Source organism: Dipteris shenzhenensis, chromosome 14 (genome assembly GCF_047967505.1).
Source record: "Dipteris shenzhenensis isolate YYH24624 ecotype China chromosome 14, Dip_SZ_1.0, whole genome shotgun sequence".
In the NCBI taxonomy this organism is placed as follows: domain Eukaryota; kingdom Viridiplantae; phylum Streptophyta; class Polypodiopsida; order Gleicheniales; family Dipteridaceae; genus Dipteris; species Dipteris shenzhenensis.
The window spans coordinates 27,512,592-27,537,694 of record NC_141609.1 but is presented as its reverse complement, the minus strand read 5'-3'; positions in this window follow the sequence as shown (position 1 = coordinate 27,537,694).

Below are 25,103 nucleotides of genomic sequence, written 5' to 3'. Positions count from 1 at the left end.
GCTTCGACCTAGGGGTCATCACCTGGGCGTACACATCGTAGGTCCAAGAAGAGAAGTAAGGGTCGAGAAACCTGTGGTGGCTCAAGGGATGTAGACGAGTCTGCACACTCACATCTCTATAGGTATCCACTTTGTCATGAGATGCAAAATTAGTCAGGTCCCTTACCCTCTCCAGTCACAGGCCGCGGCACCCCTCGCCCACTCCCTCCCTTACTCCTTGCTCCTTAAACGCTTGCACCACCCGTCACTCTAGGTGTTCTACTCCATCCACGATGAATCCTTCGGACTTTTTTTTGCCAGAGGACCTTTCGTATAGAGTGAACATCATTGGGGAGGTTATACAAGACGAGGATGGGAAGGCAGTCTCACAAGATACATGAGGAGGTTGGTGAGCACCCACTTCCCCAATGATATATTCAAACCTTGGAAACAACTGGACAAAAGAGCCAAGGAAGCCTGCATAGAAGCCCTCAAGATTTCCAAATCCTAAAGGGTTTGAGTTTGAAACAAATACCATGCTTACTCGCGAGTCGCATGGGGGAGCTCCTTAGGTCTCGTAGATATGAACTAAGGGATCCTATAATCAAAGGTAAGCACAAGCCATGGTGGGTGGAATTGAAGGATTGGAAGAAAGCGAAGAAGTTTTACAGGGACAATCTAGATGTGTTTGAACCTCAGTGGAGGGCAGCGAGGATACACCTGGAGACTGTAGGTCCTTTGCACCTTGAGAGTGGTGGCCGACTCGATGAGGCATGGGTGGGAAGTATATATTTATCTTCTACTCAATTTCTAATATGGTCAATCGTTCAAATGTCTTGTCATTCATATCTAACTAATTTGGATCCACATGAATCTGTGATTGGAAGGCTTCCAAAAAATGAGGAGTACAGAAGGGCCTTCAAGATTGGAGCCAGGGCATCGTTTAAGGAGAAGGAGAGAGAAGGAGTCCACATCGATTGGGAAAGGCTAGCGGTGTGTCATGTGAGTATACCCTATTCCTCTTCGTTATCGTTTGACTATCACCATAGCCTTACAATTAACACTCTTAGTTTTTCTAACTTGTTTCATTCTTAGGGAGGCATGTTTGACCCATCTGAACATCCGAACGGAGAGATAGGATTTGAGGAAGAGGTTAAGTACACAATAGAGGAGGGCGAGGGATCGGGCACATGTAGAGAGACCGAGGGCGAGGAGGGTGACAAGGAGGCTACATGCAGACTAGAGACAGAGGATGAGGAGGAGCAATACTAGGATAGGACAATATTTAGTGATTCAATATTTTGGCACTTATGTCATGTGGTAGTAGGTTGCATGCCTCGGCGGATTTGCCATTTTGGAGTTTGGCACTTTTGCCATTTTGTAGCACATTGGCACATTACTTCGGTGAATTTGCCATTTTGTAGCATATTGACATTACTTTGTAGACTTTCATTGACATAACTTTTGCCATTTTGTAGTGCATTAGTGCATTACTTCGGCAGATTTGCCATTTTGTGGCACATTGACATTACTTTGTAGACTTTCATTGCAACATGGTAATGTACACCTTCGCATTTGTAACATTTAATCATGATTTTAATGGGAAAAAAAATTATGTGGGGTAGGATGGGACTAAAAAACAAGCCCCATCTTGCCCCACATAATTTTTTAAAGCATGTATAAAAACATTGGTACATACCGATGCCTGTACCAACACTGTAGTGTTGGCATATACCGATGCCCATACCAACATTGTCAGACATATTTTACCGATGGTGACACCGATGCTCGGACCGATGGTTTCTTTGCAATGTCCACACTGATAGAGTTTTTGACACTTTCCACTCATTAATTTTTTTCCTTCATATTTAGTGTCGGTATCAGTGTCAAAAACAAGCTCGTGTCTTGTAGTGGCGAGAGCGCATATTTGCTCAATTTGAATGTAGCTGGACGAGGTGCAGAGAGATGAAGTGGATAGAGGAGAAAGAGGTTGTACTAAACTTCCTACCTAGAGTGTTGGGTAATATAGTTGTTCAATAGGAAATGGTAAAGCAATCAGACCCCTTGATAGATGCAGCAAGGACGAAGCTGGATAGGTAGCTCATAGAATGGAAATAATCCTGAGCTACCATTCATAGAAAAAACAAAAAGGAGAAAGGGGCAGTAGGTAGACTATTGAATGTCCAGGATAGCCAATATTATACCAAGATTACTACTAGTTTCTCACAAAGAATTGACTCAAGAAGTCAAGATGGCAAGGCACAAATCGATCTATGCACAAAGTTTACCAACATGTGCTCTACAACAGTACATTTTCCACTAGTTGCATTGATAATTCTTGAAGAATTGGGCAAGGAGTGGAAGGAAAAGTGTATCGGTTTGAGAAAGAGGGAGTGCAGGTTTCAAGCCAACCCTATCTTATGCTGGCAAGAAGTTGAGGCTTGATACTACACATGCACATAAATAGTTGAAGACAGAGTTGGCAATGATTGTAATGCATAGGGCCATGTGTCGAGCCATTGGTTACACACACATTGATGATCTTTGGTTAATCAGTCCATCCTTCAATGGAGGTAGTATGACATGCTCATGAGTCTACCTTCCATGTATCATGATTATCCAAATTGGGAAAGGTGAGGCAACCTCGTGAGCAACCTTGAAATGCATGGCATGATACGCAAAGTCAAATGTGATCATGCCTATTTTGTGAGAGTGCTCTTGCCATTTGTGCAGCTGTTTCTAGTGCACTGAAAGTAGTGCAGGAGCAAGGGTTCATGCACAGTGACTTGAATGCTGGCCCAACTATGTGCTGGATTTCACACCAGATGGAAAATCTGTGCATGTGAGCATTATTGACTTGGGAAGGTGTCTCCACAGATTTGAGAGCAAGCTTGAGCATGTTCAAGAGCTTGCTCCAAAGTCACGATTTCCTTGGTTTGCACCAGAGCTATACACGAGAAATGATGCATACCCTCAACCAAATGGCGCATTGTCACACATGTCAGATTGCTATGCTGTCAATTGGTTACTTTGCAAAATAGCCAACTTCCTTGTGGGCTGTAGGTTTGCACTGTCTAGTAATCAATTATACTCAGGGCATGTAATAAAGCTATTATGGGATTGTAAACTTCACTTGTGCTAGAATAAGCCTCGGGAAAGGATTACAATGGACTTGTTTGCTAACCAAACTACACCCACACAATGTTGATGAAAATGTCAAAATGCGACCAATCGATGATATGAAAACTTATATATAAAATGTGCAATTTTGGCATCTTGTCATATCTCAATTTACAAGGTAGATAGTTTTGTATTTACAGAATGATGTTGCCAGTTGGCCTACAAATATTGTTTGTTTATAAGTCGTGTACTTTTTAAATATTCCTAAATCATATTTTGCACTATTTTGAAATGGATTCATGTTGGATAACATGATTGGATGTTTAGGGTTTATGGTTTGATATTTTGACCATTGGTTGTATGACTAAAATCTCATGAGACGATCTTTTACAATTGTATGAGAACAAAATGTTGAAATGTATGTATGTCTCATGTCATGAACTTGTATCTTTACTATTAGGTTTAGCATTTCCATGATCATAGTTCACAAATCAAAACAATGGCATCATCATCAATAACACCCTCTCAACCATCCACATAGGCTGAGTACCAAGAAAAAGACAAATGCACACACTCTAGTCAAGCGATGAAGTTCCTAATGGATGTTGCTGACGCCACCACACAACTTACAAAGAGAGAGCAGACAAAGCTAATTGCCCTTGCTAGTCCTTTCCATAACCCTAAAGGCTTGAAGTGGATAGCTATAAAGGCCCTCATCTCGAACAAGGATGTTGAGGGTATATGGGATATGAGCTCAGCCTCCGTTGGCCATGGACAATGGCCCATTTTATAGTGTTGTAACATAGCCATTAAAGAGAATGTAACCACCATCTGGGAGATGATATTCACAAAGAAATCTCACTCTATTATTCCCTATACTTTGTGAAGATGCTATATGCAAAGTTCATGCTTGGTTTTGTGAAGTGAATTTTTCCTCGAATGCTCGAGTACGTGTGCAACCACGAGTGACAAGGACCAGATGGCCCGTAGTAGCAGAACCTCTTGCATGCATCAATAGTCCATTGTAACTGTCTGTTCCTCTTTGATTTCTGTTATCTTGATTTTGTCACCACTGTTTTGCTGATGTACTGTCCGAGCTGGGTTTGGCCACCAATTCTTGCCTATCTTTTGGAATATATTTCTGGTTGGGGGAGGCTTGTACTCTTCTTTGTGTGTTTGGGGTCTTGTTAAGTTGCTATATATTGCCATGATGAAGTTGACTAGCTCTGGCCTGATGTCGAACATCTTCTGTCAGAAGACTGTCAGACTATGTTTGGAGTTTTTCGAGGTCGATTGTTTTGGACTTGTGATCTTTGTGCTTTTGATGCTGCATTATTATCTAGTAATTGCTGTAGAGCTTGATTTTTGACCTGTGCCTGATTGGGCTAGTTCATTGGCTTTGCTATCATTATTGGTGCATCTCCAAGGCCGGGCATGGGTTTTGTACCTTTAGATCTAGTCACTGCCAGTGCTTGCATATTACTCTGACTTCTTTGAGTTTGTTTAGTCTAATCCTCATTGATAGGATCCAAGTACACCATATGCACGCTTGGTGGTGGCTACTGTTGTTGATTCTGATTACCTTGTGCATTATAGTTGATAATGAGGATTCTTCTTTCTCTTCGGTGCTTGCACCAAAGTTTACACTGAGGACCCTGTTTGTGCCCTTCCATGCCACAGTATGTGCATGGTTGATTCTGGTTTTACCGTTGTTGGTTTCCCCAATTCTACTGATTAGGTCTTCTTGGTTGTGGATTGTTGAATCTTTGTGGTCCTTGGTTTCCTATTACAATTTGATTGGCTGCCATAGGTGGGGCCTGGCTGTTTGAGTTTTGTACATGAGGAGGAACCCTTCTTCTATAATTTGGATTATACCAGCATCTTTCTTTCTCATGATTGTCCTTCCCACAAAATGTACAAGAAATTTTTGGTGGAGATGGGGGCGTTTTCAAAGTCTCCAATTGCTCCTTGATCATTTTCTCTAACTTAGAGAGCTTGTCTATTTTCTTTTGCCTTTTGATTTGTCTTTGTCCTGTCTTTTCTTCTTCTTGGAGGTCTCTTCCTCATCACTCTCTTCATCGGATGTCTGATTTGCTGTTGCATCACTTTTTTGTTCTTCTACATCAGCATCTGTTTTTGTTTCAAAATCTGTGTCAGAGACCGGAATGTCTTTTCTTCTTTTGTTTTTTAGACCTTGACTTGGTGCCAAGTCTTCTTTTTGCTCTTTGTGCAGCATCAACCATGTTGTTGAAATTATTTACTCCTTTGAGTTGATCTCTACCGGCTGCTACTGTCTGTAATTCCTTGTTGAGTCCTTCACAAAAATAATCTCCCAACTGCTCATCAGTGGGTTGTTGATTGTTTTTCAACCTCTTGTTCGGATTTTTGAACATTTGTGCATAGTCTTCAGCTAACAAATGTTTTTGCTTCATATTTTAAAGCTTCTTGAGTATGTTTTCTAGAGTTTTTTCTTTACGAAAATGACTTAAAAAGGCATTTTTTAATTCATCGTAAGTTTGAAAATGAGCTACACTGTATTGCATAAGCCAATTCATTGCCCTACCATTAAATGTTGCTACAAACTACTCTTTTTTGGTGAGGTCTAGCAATTGTCTGAATTTGCTTATAGCCCATCTTGTCTCAAACTGTCTGACATGACTGTTAAGATCTTATCCTTTCTTGTCGGTGAATTTAATTGATTTCACCTAGGGATTCTGCATTCTTGGCTGCTGTTGTCGTCTTTGAGGTGAAACTTGTTGTCTTCTTTTTGGAGATGGAGATAGTGGATTGAAGTTGAGTTTCTATTGAGCTTGTACAAATAAGTGTGCTACTAAATTTGTCGCAATACTCCTCTTGATTAATTCTTCAACAGTTGATTGCACCATCAATTGGGTAAGTTAGAGTTGTACTTCACTTATTTCTGTGCCATGCACACAATTGTCGAAAGAACTGGTTCCACTCAGTGTGTAATTAGGATCGTGGAAAATGTCATCTTGATCATCCGTTTGTGTGCTTGCTTCTAGTGTAGCATGGTTTCAGGTGAAGTAAAGAACCTTTCTTTTTCTCTTTTCCCCAAAAACTATGGTTCCAACTTGGACATCCTCAATTATCTTTATTGAGACTATGCATGCACTAAATGATTCCTCCCTTGGGTAGCATGGCATTTTTCTTGGTCTACATGAAGAGCATTGCCCCATTAAACACTTAAGGGCATGGTAGCTCACACCATTAGCCTTCCAGCAAAGGATAGATGTCCAAAGCAAAGTTATGCCTATGAAAGTTTTCACACCTGAGGTGCATCTATCATCTGAACCACAAATTTCACATCTGCAATTTCACTCTTCTAATGTCATACAACTAATTTACAACATCCTTCAAAAAAGACATTTACACATGTGTGATGCAGCAGCAAGTGTACTAATTCTTAAACTTGGGCACAAAGTAAGGCTCCAACTTCGCAAAGGCCCCTTGGTGAATGTGTATCTTTGGGTGGCTTTGCTTGAAGGAAAGAAAGAACTCCACCTACATGAAACATGTTAGTTTGTTAGTTATTGCAGTATTATGAGTGGGCACATGCAATTAGATCAGTGAGCACATTACAATTGTATGGTGGGAAAATTGCATTCTATTTGATTTTACACTTTACATATATTTGTTTGTTGTAGTTGTTAACATATTTGAGCCTTGTAAAGCCTTTCGGGCCATTCCCCTCATCTATTGCTACATCAATCCTTGTATAACAATTAATATATAGGAATTTTTTAAAGTGTAGCTTTTTATTCCATTGTATCTGTCTAAAATCTTCATGTAGGATTTTTAATTATTATGGAGCACTATGAAGAGATTCTAAAGAGCATTTGTCTCTGGCATCACCTTAGATTTCAATGTGAAAGAGTATTCCCTTATAAATTTGGGAAGGGGACTCACATGCACATGGTAATGAAAGTTTGGTTTCTCCTTCAAAGACAAACTGAGCTATATCTTATGATGTCAAGGAAAGATATCAAGCAAAATGAGGAGCCATGTAATGCAAGTTGTCTAAGAAAGATATGACTTCTAGCATGGTAGTGGGAATCATGATGGAGCCAAAGAAACCATTCATAGATATAAGTGTTCAAAACTTGATATTGGTGGGCATCATTTCATCTTATCAAGAAATATGAAGAGATTCGCGATGCCACCTCCTCCACCATCAAACTTTATAGAATTACGGGTTGCTATGGAGACTCTTATGGATGAGACTTGAGCAAATTTCTTAGTACAGAGGCAAGTAGGTTGCACCAAAAGATTATGGTTGAATATTTTAAGAGATCTCAATGCAAGATAAAACATGAATTTAGTCCAGAACAGGGAAGACACAAGCAGGATCAAAGGGATGCTATTTTGGGTCACAAGTAGCCTAGACAAGGAGCCCCACATCAGGGGTCTACATGCAAACTCTTCAAGCTAGAAACAGAAACAGATGCTACAATTAAAGAGAAAAATGAAGAAGCAACACAACGCTTGAGTGTGACAACTATGTACAAAAGATAGAAGAAGAGCAAGAACAAGATACAACCATCTTGGTAAAATATCTTAAAGGCAAAGAAAGGTGCAAAATGCAAAAGGTTAGTACTGGAAGGGCCACAATTTAAAAGGCTACCTCCAAAAAAAGACAATGTTCCTCCACCAAGAAACTACAAGTGAAAGAGGAACTAGAAAGAGAAGAGAAACAAGAAGACGAGTCATATCAAGAAGTCAAAGAAGATAAAGATGAGCCCATGTCGATAAAGAACCTCAATCTATTTCTTAATGAGAAATCAAGGAAGATGATGTGGGATATATATGGGGATAGAATCCCTATGCTATGAATGCTCGTGATGTGGAGGTAGCAAGCATTTTCACCAATAGCAAGAATCTTGATATAGCACATGATGTGCAAATATTCAAGGCTTTGGTGGATGGAAAGAAACAGATGGTCTCTAATGTAGTGGTGCATCCAATTATGTTATGTCCAAAGATACGTAGCCATGACAAGGGGGTTATGTTTGAAGGACCTACGCATTTTGAGGATGCATTCACCTGATTCTTCACACAATACCTTCGACAAATCCTGCACAAACAGGGTGAAGAGGAAAATGTCGAGAGAATTTTGAAAGAGGCAAAGAAAAAAATTTGTGTTGCATTGTTACTTTGAGCCAATTGATGGTCAGCATTATGCTTATGCTTGCAATGAGCTTGTTAGACAAGCAAGGGAGTCTAGAAGAATGACTATAGAGAGCAAATTTTGAAGGTTCTCCCGTTCAATTTTTATATGGCCACAATATCTATTTTGAAGCACCTAGCAAAATATTTGATTGAGTCTCAAAGACTAAATCATGATATCATGATATTTATGCAAAGCATAAGATAACCTCGACATCTATTTATCATTTGGTGGTAAAGAATATATTCAAATCCTCAAACATCATGAGAAAGAGGTTAATGATAATGTGTTGAGGGTGACCTCTCCACCCATGTGGGATTCACCCAAGGAGGGTTAGTACACCCCTAGTAAAGGGAAGTTACATTAGGGAGTAGTGGATAATTTTGTAACTGTAGGGATAGTTATAACTGTCCCTCATAGATAGTAGTAGTGGCCTTATCCACCGCATCATGTTTTGAACTATTTGTTGTTTCTGACTATTACCTGACTAAAGTTATAAGCTCATCTTCACCTCCTGTATTCACCTCTTGTATGAGGGTTTTTGTTGTGATCTATTGGAATAGAAACTACTTAGTAACATTTCTACTCTATACACAACAATCTTAGTTCTTTTGATGTTTTGAGTTATCTTTGCATCTTTCTTATGTTAGTCAGATGTAAGTCGGACCCTGGCACTACCATTTCTAGGTGTGGATAGATGTGGGTGTTTTCCAGCTTTTTGGAGACACCATTAACACTATTGGCGATCCTCTACTATGTTTGAACTCTGATTGCTAGTTGCTGCTACATAGAAATTCCATGTAAAGAGAACAAATAGTAAGATCTACAATGCCACATGAAAAATAGACTAGCAAACGCAACAACTTCTATGAAAATCAAGCATACAATGAAGCATTGTCACAATGACAACTCCGCACAAAGCAGAAAGCCACAAAACCATGTTCAACAAAAGAAATTCATCAAAAATCACTTGAAGGGGGAGTAAGATTGAAATTCCTTCAAGGCTTTTGTTATCGAGTTCATTCAAATAAAATCCAGTGGATAGTCGCCACACACTCTGGACAAGTGAATACAATGCGACGAGTGGGGTGCTTACAAAGCTGTAATGAGCACCAAGTAGAGACTAGCCTGACTCCTATCCGACAATACAAGGGAGGAACAAGCGGACCGACATCCTATTGTGCACAGAGCATAATCAACTTTATTGAAGACCGAAAGATCGAGAAAGTGCCAGCAAACTACTCATGAAAATGCACTAGACGCAACTCTACAATAGCCAATGATTAAGGTGCTATATTTTTCTCTTACATCGCGAGTACCTTGGTCCATGTTAGATAACTCTCAAGAGTAAACATCGCCTTGCTGAATTGGCTATCAAAGAGATGCAATGCATGGAACTTTTAGTAATGTTTAAGGACCACTTGAGCAAGTAACTTATAAAGCATAACTTTTTCTATAGAAGGCAAGTAGAACAATTTAAGGAGTGCCTTGTTTGCTTAATTGAAGAAGTGGCTGTATTTATCATAAATTTTGCAAAAAAATACACTTTCAAAGAACAAAATGAGATCCAATCCATGCATTGGAATTCCAGTGAGGCTACAATCTTTGTCCATATATTACCCATGCACACATTGTAGGAATCACCCAAAATACTATCACTTTTATATATCCAATGATAAGATTCATGACACTCTTTTTGTTCAAAATTGCTTTATGCTCCATTATAAATGAAAGATCAAGGCATTCAGGTCAATGAACATTGGGTGTGGTCAAACAGAGAAGCTTGGGTGTTGCTTGATATGGCAAAATGACAAGGATGAAAATGATGAATAATTTTTTTGGTTCAAGACATGGAAAGGATGAATATGATGGTGGAGGGCTGTTCTTAAAAGGCATTTCACTCATGAGCAGCTTAATGGTGGAAAGCTCCAATGTGCAAAGGAAGTGTTGTCATTTCTAAGAGAGACATTGTGTGAACTGGCTGATGCCACATACCCCTCAAAGGCTCGATCCATTACCCTAGTGTTTTGGGAGATCAAGGAAGGTTATTTGGATAGAAGTAGGAGTTGGGATTGTAAAGCTATGCCTTCACATGACTTGCATTGTGTGTCAATCTACTCTTTAACAAATGGAATAGCTTTAAGGTGGAGAAAATTCTCATGTTTTTGTAGTGCTCGGATGCAAGGAATATGGAGGAGCCATTCCAATAAATCACATGTACCCTTTTGGGAGTATGTTACCCTAGACCCTCAAAGAATATCATTCAATATGAGGATGAAACTGATGATCTAGCATATGAAGGAAACCATGATGCCTTGAGTGATACACTTTGACGTGTTGGTGAACTAATGATCTAGCATATGAAGGAAACCATGATGCCTTGAGTGATACACTTTGTGTTGGTGATAATTTTGCTATTATAGCTCCTCATGACAGTGATGAGCTTGCAAATTTCTATATTCTAAAATGCACTCAAAAAAAGGAAAAGATTGACATTCCACTTAAAGCCACATGGGGGAATGTTTGTGGTCGAGGCTCATTTGTGGTTAGGGGAGTTTGGTACAAGAAAACTCAAGGAAATCCGTTTGATGCTTTTGAACTTGGAACTTGAAGTCTTCATCGAGTCCCACCTTGTCAAAGCTATCAAGTTTCCAATGGAGTGGGAAGAATGTGGGAGAAAATATCTATTGTCCTCTGAAGTTTAGGAAGCACTTTATAATAGCACTCCATTTTATATGCAGAATAAGCATCATCTAATAGAACGATATCATTTAATTAGAGTAGTTACCAGAGAATTGAACTAAGAACAAGTGTTTTCTATCATTAAATTGCCTATTAGCTTCCAAATTGTAATAAATTATGTTCTTTGTTTTTGTGGTGGCTACATAATAGAAGGGTTTTTTCTCATGGTAAACATGGTGTACTCTTGCCTTGAGAACTTACCTCTTGGGGAATTTTTGATTCATAATGGAAATCTTTTCCATGGAAAAAAATATATAATGTAACTTTCCTACAACACTTTCATCATTTTTGCATAGATATTAGATCTATCAATTTAGGGCTTATAATTGCACAACTTTAATTCATTATATCAACAAGCAAGAAATTGGTTTTTGGGTATTTTTCATCATGAAATAGCATGAACAAATTTACGTTGGGCTCTTTTCATGACATTGATCTCATATGTAACAAATGATAATGGCGCTTTATGTAGAATGGGTTTACATATATGATGAATGATTGTTGAAACAAGTAGAAGGTGATCCAAAATGCCAGTTCACAACACCAGTTCTCCCTTTTTGGCCTACTATTTGTTCTATTGCTATTGCACCCTAATATTACTTCTTGTAGGCTGCTATATTTTTGTTCTTTTATGCTATATCACTCTAGGAACTCCTCTATATTATTTTCTCTATGTATAACTTATGTTCTCTGTTATACCATTGCAATTACCTAGCAACAACTACCCTAGTGTCAAAGAAGAGGGTTTTGTGAGCATTCAATGTCATATCAGATGCTTGCTATCAATTGCTTCCATATAATAGGTGATCTCTCTTATGATGTTGGCTACCAACTGCTTTATGCCTAGCTATCACTTGGAAATTTTTTTACTCTTGGTAACACTTTGGGCAACTGGAAGTCAAGCAACTATATTTGTGGCATTTGATTTGTTGCTGCCTTCCCCTTTTTATGTTTCAGTAGGTGTGGATGCATTCAACACTCCAAGCTTGTTGGTTGCTTTCTAGATTTTGGAGCTATGAATTGAGTTTGTTGATGAGCTTTCTCCACTTGGTATGTAGTCAAGATCCTCAAAGATTCTATTAGTGTCTAAATCTATCTGACTTTCAACTTTAGCTCTAGCTCTATGTCTTGTAAAATACAGTGAGCCAATTTGGTTTGATGACTATGGGTAATTAGTTTCTCTGACATTCACTGGGAGTGCCTCCATGTAATAGAATAATTGTGTTGGAATGTTCTTCACTCGAGTTTGTAGCATAGATGATGATGCTAATTGCATAGCATAGCCGGCTTATAAAAGTAGCAGATTTGCTAGAGTTGTTGATGTCTTTATCCACCAGCGTTTGGTGAATTTGCTATCTTGATCTTCTAGAGAGCTTCCTTGGTGTCGGTTTGGAATACTATCAAATTGGACTTTATTTTAGGCATATTTTGCCTTATTTTTGACTTGTTTCTTGAGGTAGTTGCCCAAGATACTCCTCAGCACCTTTGTAGCTCTTCCATTGTGCATTGGGTGAGTTGTGGTGACATTTGCAAGCTTTTTTCTTGTGTCTTGGGCTGGCTTTTCTTCTATTTTAATATTCTTACTTTGTCATGGATCAACTGCCCCTAGAGATGATTGTCGGATTGTTTCATGTTCCTTGGGACAAGTTCAGCTGACACATCTGTGTCTTCTTGTCACATTAGCTCGTCATGCCCATGTTTTTTTGTTATTACAGCTCAAGTTATTCAATAATGGTGCTTGTTTTCTTTGTATTGGCAACTTTTTACTTTGCTTCATTATGTTGGGCTTTGCATAAGAAAGGCATCATATTTTGTTTGGTCACCTTTCAGCTTCAGTCATTGTTTTTCTGAGTTTAAACATGTAGAAGGATAGCCAACTATGTTCTTGGTATATACAATGAAAACACATAGTGAATTCATGCACAGAAATCCATAAGATCTTGAAAAACTACACAAACAATGGGAACAAAATTGGAAGAAATAGCCTACAAGGCCGCTAAGTATATCACAATTGAGGCATACATGGAAGCTTTTGGCACACCACTATCTGATGCCATGTGGGATAGACCCATTGGGGGTGCCAAGTTACTGAGAATGACTATGGCTGATAAAATGAGAATAAGGTCAAATTGAAGGTGAAAAAACCCACTTCTCTAGTACAAGAGGATTCCTCTACTACAAAGGCCCTTGCAATGCTAGCTCTACAAAAACAGATCATATCATCTTTGAAAGCTGGTTTAATTCTAGGCCTATCTCAGACTGTTTCCATTAAGGAGGTTGAGAATGCTATGGGAATCCTTCACTCCTTTCATGACCAAAACAGTGGTATAGGGGCAAAATTTTCTTTAATGCAGGATAAAGACAAATTGATGCACTAGGTTACCATGCATAAGGAGGAGCACAAACAATTTGAAGCAATGAGGTAAGAATTAGAAGCAGTAAAGACATAGTATGCCACATACAAGTCTCAAAAAGAGGATCAATTTGAGAGATTGCAGAAAAGTGTGTTTGTCCAACATGCATGTTTCCTTACTATTCAAAAATGGCTAGAAGAGATGAAAATTGAATTCTTTAATGAACTACAAAGAATTGCAGAGGGGCAGATCATGCTATAGGTGGACACTATTATACTTACAGAGAGAATCAAAGCATTGGAGAAAATTGAAAAGAAATTGTGTTCGATGGTTGAGGAAGTAGATGGCATCTTTATGTCTAGTGTAGACACCCAAGACTTAAAAATATAGTTGATGGAAACATCATAAAATTTGTGGATGAATATTAAAATTTGATTACACATCGTTGCCAAAAGGCCCTATGAAGCTTTTTCTTCTACCACATATACTTGCAAGATTATAGAGGAGGAGATACAACAATTGCAGACCAAGCTAAAAAAGTCCCTAGGTGAAAGCTCACTACAGGATGAAGACAAAGCTCATGCCTTCACCACTCCTAAGTCAAGACTTCCCATTTTTCTTTGGAGGAGAAAGTAGAGGAGACAAATGATGATGATGTTGATGATCCCCACAAGGCTATAGATTTACATATGAGCATGGAAAAGGGAGACCTAACACAGCCCAAAGCTAATGATCCAACTAAAGTGGAAGACACTCCACACTCCAAAGTAACCAGTGAGGTTGATAGTGTAATAGACCAACATGCTCCAATGTCCATGATTTGACAACTGTCAAGGAAAGCATTACTTCAAGTGTTCTGAGACCATCAACCTCAAATGTATGAAAGAGAACTTAATATGAAGGTTTTGAGTCTTTGAATTTTTTGAAAATCCTCTCCACCAAAAATGGTGAGGGGTATTTTGGTACTTAGCCTATGTCATAGGTTAGGCATAAGTCCTAGGAAGATCATGTGCCAATAGATGAGTAGCCATTAGTAGGAGCCAAGAAAGTGGTTATAACTACCTTTTAGCATGTCTTAAGGACTTGTAATATGAATGATGGTACTTTGACTGTAGTCTAGCAGTATGAAGATTGTGTATACTTTTCTTAGGTAACTTCTATGTGGATACTGTGTACTATTCTATTGTTCCTAAACAAAAAGGATGTATCTTTTTGCAGTTCCAAAGTTCAAGATTGTTTTTTGATGCAAACTGTATTTTTATCATGATTTGTATCTCCAAGTGTGATCTGACTATTTGTACTTTTACTTGTTGTCTATTAATGCTTGGAAAGATCTAGTGTATTAATGTTTAGGGATGAATATACCTTGAACTGTAGGAAAAATGTAAATCCCAAACAACCCGCACTTGCTTTTAGTAAATCCTAGATAGTAAAGCCCAAAGAAGCGCTAGTAATTCCACACAAGGGAAAATGTATGCCACTTATCTTCTACAACCATCAGACTGGTGAGCACAAATCCTAAATGAATGAATTTTATGTGATTTTCACATAATACCATGTATCCCAAACCAATGACTTATCATCCTCATTGCTACTATCATCTTTTTCCTTGACCCTTCCTCATGTGTTTGGGCTTGCAATGCACGAGCTCATATCACCCACCAGAGTGGTGATTATGGACCACTACACTGGTAGGAGTGTGTGTGTGTGTTTTCCAGTGATAAAACAATGACTGCACTTAGGACCATCTAGCTTACAGACTTAGATTTTCAAGATCCACATTGTAGACTCGTGACCATCTCATTCAAAAGACCCACATTGTAGGTCCTTCCTTCAAATGGACTGATGTCTATTCCAAGTGGGCATCTCTAAGAGACCATCTAATTTGTAGGCTCAGATTTTGAAGATAGACATTGTAGACTCAGAACCATCTAAATTGCAGGCTCATATTTTCACGATCCACATTGTTGTGGATGGTCGAAGTTCTTTTGGCAATTAAATCCATTAGTAAACACTGTCCCTACATGAGCGAGATCATTACCATCTAAATTCTTTGCCTCAGATTAGCTTGCATCAGACCATTATGTCAATGACTGTGCACTGTGGACCATCTAATTCCTAGGCTTGAATTAGCATTGAGGCAGAATCAGACTGTAAGAACAATAGGAAAGCAAACTGAAAGAATTTTAGAATTTCTAGTTTAAATAATGCCATTCAAAATGGTTGCAATTTTCAATTTTCTAGTTTTCTTACCATTGAATTATTATTATCTTGGCTCTGATCACCAAGAAGTTATCCCATGACAACCATCTAATCGCATGTCATGGGGATCTAGAGTCTAAGAAATATAGACCAGTGGCCAGATGATGATGTATATGATTGCCTATGCTACTCTAAGCTACCAACAAGGTGGGTTCTAGCTAGAATATGTAATTGGGACTTTGCATGTGCCATCTCTCCTCCCCCCTCATCCCGACAATGTGTCATTTATGATGGTGTCAGTATTGTGATTATTTGATCATAACAAAATCCAATGGTTGGACAATGTGACCATAGCAGCGCAATAGGCACCCAAATTTGCACAAATTGATGTAAAGATCAAAGGAAAAAGAAGTGGGAGGTCAGCAAGTCCTCCTTTCTCTCCCCTTAATCCCTTTATAGATCTGGGTACAATTTTTAGCACCTAAGAATAGGCCTCTCCTACCCCCTTCCACGTTCTCAAAGCTCCCTTCCACCCCTACGATGAATCTCTTACTACAACCTTGACACCCCTTTCGCATTACGCTGCCCAAGTCATGGGTTCTATTGTTTGCCTTGGCTCTCCATCCTATGACACATCACCAGCCATATCCATGTGGAAGTTAAAGGCCACTCTACCTTAACCCCAATTATGTACAATACTCAAACACATATATATATGGATGACATACAAGATTAGGGTGTTCTGCACCCACCAAAACTGGTGTGGCTCTCTCTTCTAGCTCTCCCTCTCTCTCACCTTCTTTCATTCCGCTTCCATTGTTGAGATCTCTCAACTGGTATTAGAGTGCGGGTGTTCTAGGTAAGCTCGGGTGTGAGCGTGGAGCCCGAAGTCTACTGGTGCAGCTCGGTGGGAAGAAGGAGAAGCTTTGTTGGGTGAATTTACTTGCATCGTGGTGTGTAGAGACCTTGTAGAAACCTTTGGAAAGTTCTTTGAGTTGTTTTGGAGCAAAAAAAGACGTTTTTTGATGATTCCCTTGATCCTTTCGACTATTGAGAGTCCATAATGACTTATAGAGCCAACCATTGCCTCCTTTTGGTATCCATTGCATGTTAGGAGTTTAAAAACACCTTCATTCTTGAATTTGGCATCATTTTGTTGGATTTCTGACTTAGTATCTTTGCTTCAAAGTTTTCCAGCCATTGTGTTGGAACTTGAGTTTGAAGCAACCATTCGCAGATCTATTAGTTCCGGTGGACTCAGGAGGTCCTAAAACTTTTTTATTGCGTATCATTGACACTCTGCTGGTGTTTACAAATAGGTTTGTTTGCAAAAACGTTTTTTGATCCGTGTGTTGGACCCGATGATAGGGACCAGGTTTTCAAAACCATTTGTTTCATTGTGTTTTGGAGGCCCAAAAACCCCTACTTGCCAGCTCTTGTGCAATTCCGTGGAGATTTGGAGAAGTTGTGTCTCTCTAAGGCACCAAATCATTTGTTTCTCTATCAAAAATCCATTCAAAGGTTCAAACCTTTGATTTTTGGATTATAGGTCAATTGCAAGGGTTGACTCCCCATTTCCCATTCATTGGTTGGGATTTTGGAGTTCGAGCAGAAGATAGATATTTGCAAATTGTCTTGCTCAGTTAGATTATGCAGTGACGCCCAAGTTTGAGGCATCCCAGGTTCTATTTTCATTAGCGGTCATTGCCATGGGGACGTGATTTCTTGGATATATCTTATGTAGATCAATCTAGTTTTGTAGTCTGAGCTATGTGCGCCCATTTGTGGTTTCCATTGGGTTGTAGTGGATGTTTTACAGACCATTTGGATGCATTGCGATTCTTGTTTGATGCACTGATAGGCCCAAATTGCCTTGTGGGATGCTTGATTGAATAATGTTTAGCACACAGATGCTATTTTATGCCGAGGGAAAGCTTTGACACATTGCATTTGATGCACTCATAGCGCTATGCTCTCTTGGATGAGACATTATTGATCCTAGGAAATATTGAAGGATAGTAACAACAATACATGAAGGGCATGCACTTTCCAACATCATAGCAGTCCTAAAACTCTTTCTCTAAAAAAGTCTCCTTCTCCCTCATACCCCCAAAGAAGCCTCGAAACTCCTCCAAAACTCATTCTTCCACTCCCTCAAAACAGCCCCAAAAATGCTCCTTCCATTAGACTCTACTCCTCCTTCCACCTCCATCCTCCACCCCTCCTTGCACCTCCTTCCCCCACTCTCCTTCCTCCTTCCTCACTCTCCTTCCACTCCTTGTTCCACGTCCTTCCCCCACTCCTCCTTCCACTCCTCCCATGCCTCATCTCGCCCATCTCACCCCCCCTCGACCCATCTCGACCCCCCTTGGCCCCCATCTCGCTCCCCCTTGGGATGCCTCATCTTGCCCCTCTTGGCACATCTCGCCCCCCCCTAACTCCTCCTCGCCAGGGTGCCCCACGCCCGACATTAGGGGAGAATTGAGGTCTCAAAAGGCCCTCATAATGAATGGATTAAGAAATGGATTAGTCCTAATGAAAGGGCCAAGGTAGGTCCCAAAAAGTCCTAATATCCCCTCACCTAGGTGGGTTAAGCCCAAAAGTGACCCCACCTCTTACACCTCTTACACAACTTTTACTCCTCAGTGGGAACCAAAAAATTAAAAATTCAAAATTTGAATTCTGAATTCCCTCCCTCCTCTCTCCTCCCTCCCTCCCTCCCCCTCCCTCACTCCCCCTCCTCACTCCCTCCTCCCCCTTGCTCCTCCTCCCACTCCCTTCCTCCCTCCTCCCCCTCCCCTCTCCTCCCCTCCCCCTCCCCCTCCTCACTCCCTCCTCCCCCTTCCTCCTCCTCCTCCACCTCCCTCCCTCCCTCCTCCACGCCTGCTCCTCTTGCCCTCCCCCTCCCTCCCTCCTCCATGCCTGCTCCTCCTCCCCTCCTCATCCCCTCCCTCCTCCTCCACTGCTGCTCCTCTTCCCCCATCCCTCCTGCTCCTCCCTCCTCCCTCCCTCCTCCTCCATGCCTACTCCTCCTCACCCTCCACACCTATTGGTCTGCCCCCCTTTCCTCCTCTTCAACTACTGGTCCTCCCTCCCCCATCCCTCCTCCTCCTCACCCTCCCTCTTCCTACATGTTGCTCCTTCAAGCCTGCATCTCCACACCTTCTCCTTCTCTACACTCCTTTAGTCATGGCACCAAGGACGTCTCCAACAAGTACCAAGTTCACTTAGAGTTGGAGGCTGAATATGCAAGCACACGTAGTTTAGGATTGAGGGGACTTCCAAAATCCACAGTCTTCATTCGCAAGGAAAGAAGCATCTCAACCTTTGGGTAGAAGGATCCTTGTATCCTTTACATCCTGCCAACCAAAAGAGCCCTCCTTTCCATACAATGCATGAGCTAGTTCGGTTTGTTGGAAATGGACATGCGGGGTTGCTTAGTTATTGCAATCGGTTAAACAATGCTCAGTCAATGGCTATCCAAGCAAGCGAGATGCGCAGAGCCCAAGTAGAGATGCTAGCGCATTTAGGAAATAGCACCATTGTTGCAATGCATAACTCTATGTAGGATCTTCAAAGGAAGAACCAGGATCTTCATGATAAAGCCAAAGCATTAGACTTGGAGCAAAATGCATTGGACTTGGAGTGACATAAATTAGAAGAGTCACTCTGTAAGCTAGCTGAGTCCAAAAAAGGCTTGGAAAGATCTATATACAATCAAGTTCAACAAGCCATAAAGAAGGAACAAGAGAAGGCAGAAGAACGAGTGCAAAAGATGAAAGAAACACCTTTGGGATTGAAGGAGAGGAAAAGAAGGTACTTGCATAACATGGATGCATTGGCACCCGCTGGTGGTGCTAGAAAGAGGAGAGTTCAAGATACAAGGTTGGCTATCAAATGTTCCAATGAGATTACACTCTTTTGTGCTACACTGTTTGTGACTAAGTTTTTATTGTATTCTTCTTTAGGAACTTCATGGAAGATGTGATGGGAAGAACAGACGGGGATGATATTGACTATTCATATGCTCTAGCTACTTTATTAAAGTCAAGCGATGTCATTGGGATACTAAGGGACCCAAGACACAAGCACCTATGTGTGCAAGTTGCTGAAGAGGTGATGAAGGACTTCAAGGGTACTGTGGATGCAAAGGAGATGCTTGCAGCTTGTAATACTGCCGGTGTAAGTCATGAAGCTTACACATCTGTTTTCAAAATTTTCAAGTCTGCTATTTTGGGATAGTATAAGAAGCCTACAGTGCCCCTACCCACACCTTGGTCTGTGAGATGTGCACGACGAGAAACAAACCAATTTGCAAGAGAAATGCTTGGAGGATACCATTGCATAAGGGGCACAATGACTTGGAAGAGTAAAAAGAAATCTAGCTTGCAAACCTTTGAGATGAATGCTTTCAACAATGTCTACTTAGATTTTGAGAAACTGCAACAAGCAATGGTCAAATTCTATGGCATGAGAGAAGATGGTAAGAGGAAATCCATTATAGCAGTGCAGTTTACTTAGTTCATTTCCTATATCATGTTTATCCTAACGATTTCTCTCTTTTGTTGTATAGATTGCAATGGAAAGCTCATATTTGTCATCAAAATGGATGAAGCTTAGTTGGTGAAAGAACACAAGTTAGAGAGAGTCAGCATCTGCATTATGAATAAAGCCTTAACCTTTGTTCAAGGGTATGAAGAAGTAGAGCAAGATTTCTCAGTGCAATCAGAGAAAGATATACGGTGTCTTGTAGCATTTGAGACTCCGAAAGAGTGCCATGAGACATTGAAGTGGGTTCTAGATGGAACATGAATCCCATCGACGATTCAAAGACAAGAGGAAGGGCAAACATTGATAGTCAATGGCCATGAAACCTTTCAAGTTGAATAGGATCTTGATGGTGATTTGAAAACCCTCAAGTGCTTGCATGGTTGTGATACAAGGGCAAATGCAATGAACACATGCCTTTATTGCATGTGTTCGCAATGTAAGCAAAAGGCTGGCTTATAATGGGAGAATGGCATTCTATCTTGCAGCCAAACGCAAGCTCCCAATTGTAACAAGAAGGATCGAAAGTCGGATCCCATCTTGCCCATCCCACTTGAGAGAGTACACATATGTACTTTACATGCGAAACTGTGCGTACTTGATAAGTTGTTGTATTTGCATCTTATCTATGCTTGGAATTTAATTTTGCAAGAAGTATCCGCACGGTGCATTGTAGAAGCTGAGAAGTTACTGTCAGAGATGGGATTCCATGGAGGACATGTCAAACTTAAGGAGGATAAGAAAATGTCTGGGGCAACACAGAATCTTCCTACAAAAGTGTCCATGGGTGGAGGGAAGGTAAGGAGATTCCTATCGAACCACAATCTCGACAAAGACAAACATTCATTGTCTCAAAGTAGTTTGGGTTGGGAATATTGGAAGGCATTATGTGAATGCACTACCAATAAGGCTTCTCATCCTCAAGTAGCAACTTTGAGAGATCAAGTATGGACAAAGGTAGATGCATTGATAAAATTGCTTCGCTAGGTTCAAATCGATGACATGTATTATGAAAGGTTCAGGATGGCTATGAAAGAGTTTATGCAATTAATGGGGTGAAAGCATGGGGGGAGTCGCACATTATGCATTACATGGTAATCTTGGCACCATTGTAATATTTAGCACTTACTGAAAACACCTATTTCATTAATTTTGGACTTTTTGTGTTGTTTTTGGACGAAGCCCAAAAATCCTTCCCAAATGAAAACTTTACTTTATGAAAATATCCTTTCCAAATCAAAATTTTACTGTCTAAAAAGTTTCTTCCCAAATCAAAAGTTCACTTTGTGGCACTGTCATATTCACATAAAAATATTATTTTTTCAATCTATACTTTTGCACCAACATGCAAGAATTTGAAATAATCCTATATTAGAAATTCTAGCTATATCTAAGTTATTTGTTAATTTAATTATTTTTAATATTTTTCCTTGACGTTTTTCCTTCCCAAATCAAAAGTTCACTTTGTGGCTCTATCATATTCCCAAATCAAAAGTTCACTTTGTGGCTCTATCATATTCACATACAAATATTGTTTTTTCAATCTATACTTTTGCACCAACATGCAAGAATTTGAAATAATCCTATATTAGAAATTCTAGCTATATCTAAGTTATTTGTTAATTTAATTATTTTAAATATTTTTCCTTGACATTTTTCGTTGACGTGATAAATTTATAAATCCATGAAAGGAGACTTAAATATTTCATGAAAATAACATTGTCACTCGGCAATATGCACAAAATTTAACAAAACTTTTAATAAATAGAAAGAAGACATGATGCCATAAGACCAAAGAGGGATAATAGCAATTGTAGCTTTATGTATATGATTACATTGAGAGACGTTGCTCTTAGCTAGAGTCTTTATATCCAAAATGATATAGATTGAACATATGTTTACAATTTAAATTGTTGCTCTTAAAGAGCCTCAATTCGTGCCATCTGCATAATTTGACACCCCATTGTTTTATTGCTCAATGTCACGACAGTCCCTTGCCAGTTGCCATCTGCATAATTTGACCTAGGCTTGTCTAGCCAAGCCTTGCCCCTTGGGTGCATTGACTCCCCATTGTCTTATTGCTCAATGCGATAGTCCCTTGCCAGGTGCCATCTGCATTAACTCCCTGTTGTCTTGCCAAGCCTTGACCCTTGGGTGACATCCAGTGCAAAATACAGGTGCCATCTGCATTAACTCCCACAAGTTATCTTGCCAAGCCTTGCCCCTTGGGTGCATTGACTCCCCATTGTCTTATTGCTCAATGTGATAGTCCCTTGCCATGTGCCATCTGCATTAACTCCCTATTGTCTTGGCAAGCCTTGACCCTTGGGTGACATCCAGTGCATATTTTGACTCTCATTTGACATACGAGGTGATGACTCTGATTATAATTGTCTTGGATTGGCTCCTTTCCTAGTACCCAAATAAAATCCTTCTGAATCAATGGACTTCAATACAAAGCTTTAATCATGGACATTCTTCATTTGCGCTATCTCCTTCTACTTTCTCCATGGCGAGCATCCTTAAAAATTCGTGTATATGCAAAATAGTTTGCTGTGGTATTTTTATTTTTCCTTCTACCTCATATCCCATGTGCTTCTTTGATTTCTTTGCCCTTGAATGCCAAGACACTATGATTGTCTTCATCGAAACTTGAGAGACTGCTTCATCATTTGGGACCCACTCCTTCATTATACAATTAGTATATAATGTGTTGTTATCGATATTCTCCTTCCTGCCCTTTGGCTCATACCATACCGCTGTAAATGTTGTAGCTCTCCCTTGGTCATCTCTTTGCACATCAACTACTTTTGCAACCCAAAACTTCACATTCTCATATTCATCATCCGATGGCCGAACCACAACAAAACAATCAACCTCTATATCTACTTGTGGCATAAACTCTCTCTTCTTCGATCCACAATATGGACGTGGGAGTAATGATACAAAATCATTTTCAAAGATTGGAGCTGGGCGCAAATCGTTATGAACATTTGGCCAAAACATATTGCATTCTTCCTTGACATCCTTTGAGCCTTGCATTCTCTCAAGGTCCTTTATTAAATTTCGTGTCTTGTTAATTACAGTGGTAGTGTGTTCTCTCCAAGTAGGCTTCGAATCAGGATATCTCTGGAGCATTTTCTCTTTGTATGTAATAAATGCTTTTAATCCATCTATTTCACAATTAGACCTCTCATTAAATTCTTGTATAGGAGCCCATGTTGGATACCTTTCCTTGCTGGGAATTGAAGTTAAGAGACTGTAAGGTTCTTCAGGTTCCCATTTTGTATCATGAGAATACTGTTGCCATTGCATTACGGGTTTTTCATCTTTAAAAAAAAAACGAAAGTAGTGTGGATTGGTATGACCTGTCAATGCATCACCACCCGTTTGTATGAAAGGTAGAATGAAGCTCTTCCAATCATACATTCTTTCGAGCCTCTCACATACTGTACTTTCCTTATGACCACCAACTTGCCTGCCACATCTTCTTACCAAGTCATCTATTGTCTCCACATCCTTGCATTTAAGCTCCCTTGAGACTGTGCTAAAAAACTGATCGATATCCTCATGTGTATGCCCAACATACAAAAATCCACATTCGACCTCATTGAAGATTCGATCAGCAACTAGCATGGAGCAGAAGGCAAACATGAGTACATTCTTATTTTCTCGCCAGCAATTATCAGCTTGTATTCTCAAAGTCGGTGGCAGGCGACCTTTTTCTGCATGTACATTGCGAATTGCCTTCATAATAGATGTTACAACTTGATTGCTATCATGTAGATGCAAGGAATCAATCCATATATCTGCAAAGAACTTAATTCCATGCACTAACACTCCACATAGATGTGTCTTTAGAAAGTGCTTTCCTTGTAATTTAGGTGGAGTGGCAACAAAACGAGGCAATGTTGTTGTATTCTGATCCATGCCATCTACAATAAGGCACATGTAGTCATCAGGATGCGAAATAGCTTGCTCCTTCCAAAATGCATATTTTTGTCTGGAATGTCGAATAAGGTCATGATGAGATTTTCGGTTTTTTTTGTATAATTCCCTTTGATTTGGACATGTTGGACTCTCAATCGCTCGCTTTAAATCATCACAGACATTGCACTTTGACATTTTTTGCCTCCTTGGGATTTTAACATATCCAAAGTTCTTCTTCCAAAGAGTATACAAAGTATGAGAAGAAGCTACGGCATCCCCTCTTTGCCTTTGCTTTTCTGCAATAGAGTCAAATACTTCGAGCTTTGTCAAGCCCATTGGAAGGTGCATTTCAGTGATCGCGTCACCCTTAGGGAGTTTGGTAGATATATGGGGTTGAGGCAAAGCATTTTCATGTATGAAGTCTTGCAAAATTGCTGCTGCCCTGACAGTTGAGATTCTTGATTTGGACCTTCCTCTATTACAGTGAATGCTAAATTTGTTGCCGCCCTTTGCCTTGGTGACTAAATCCCAATATGTACCATGGGATAATCCAGTAATATTGCGATATGCCTTATTGCAAATCCTTTTTCCATTTATGAGAGGTTTTACCTTTTGTCTTGAACTTAGCCTTTTATTGCCATTCTGAAGAAAGCAAGAGAGACTTGTGAGAAGGTATTCATTTCTTTCGCTTCCCCTTCTTTGCCACACGTGTCCTCTACATTCCCTGATGTCTGCAAGATCAATGAAGCGCATACATCTTCGCTTGCAACATAGATATCCCAATGCATTTAACATGTTCTCCTCCTTCATTACTCTCTTCCTCTTTGGTTGCTTTTGTGGATCTGCCTGGATTCTCTTTCTCTTCATGCATATGTATGACCGTTTTCGTTCCTCGTGCACATTGTTATCTGTATTTATGCACTTCTTCTCCTCACATTTGTTTGTAACCAAGCATCCATGATTGGTCGTTGCATCCTTGTTCATATCACAATCAAAGTTAAATACTGAATAATCCTCTGTTGATCTCATCCTCATTTTTAACA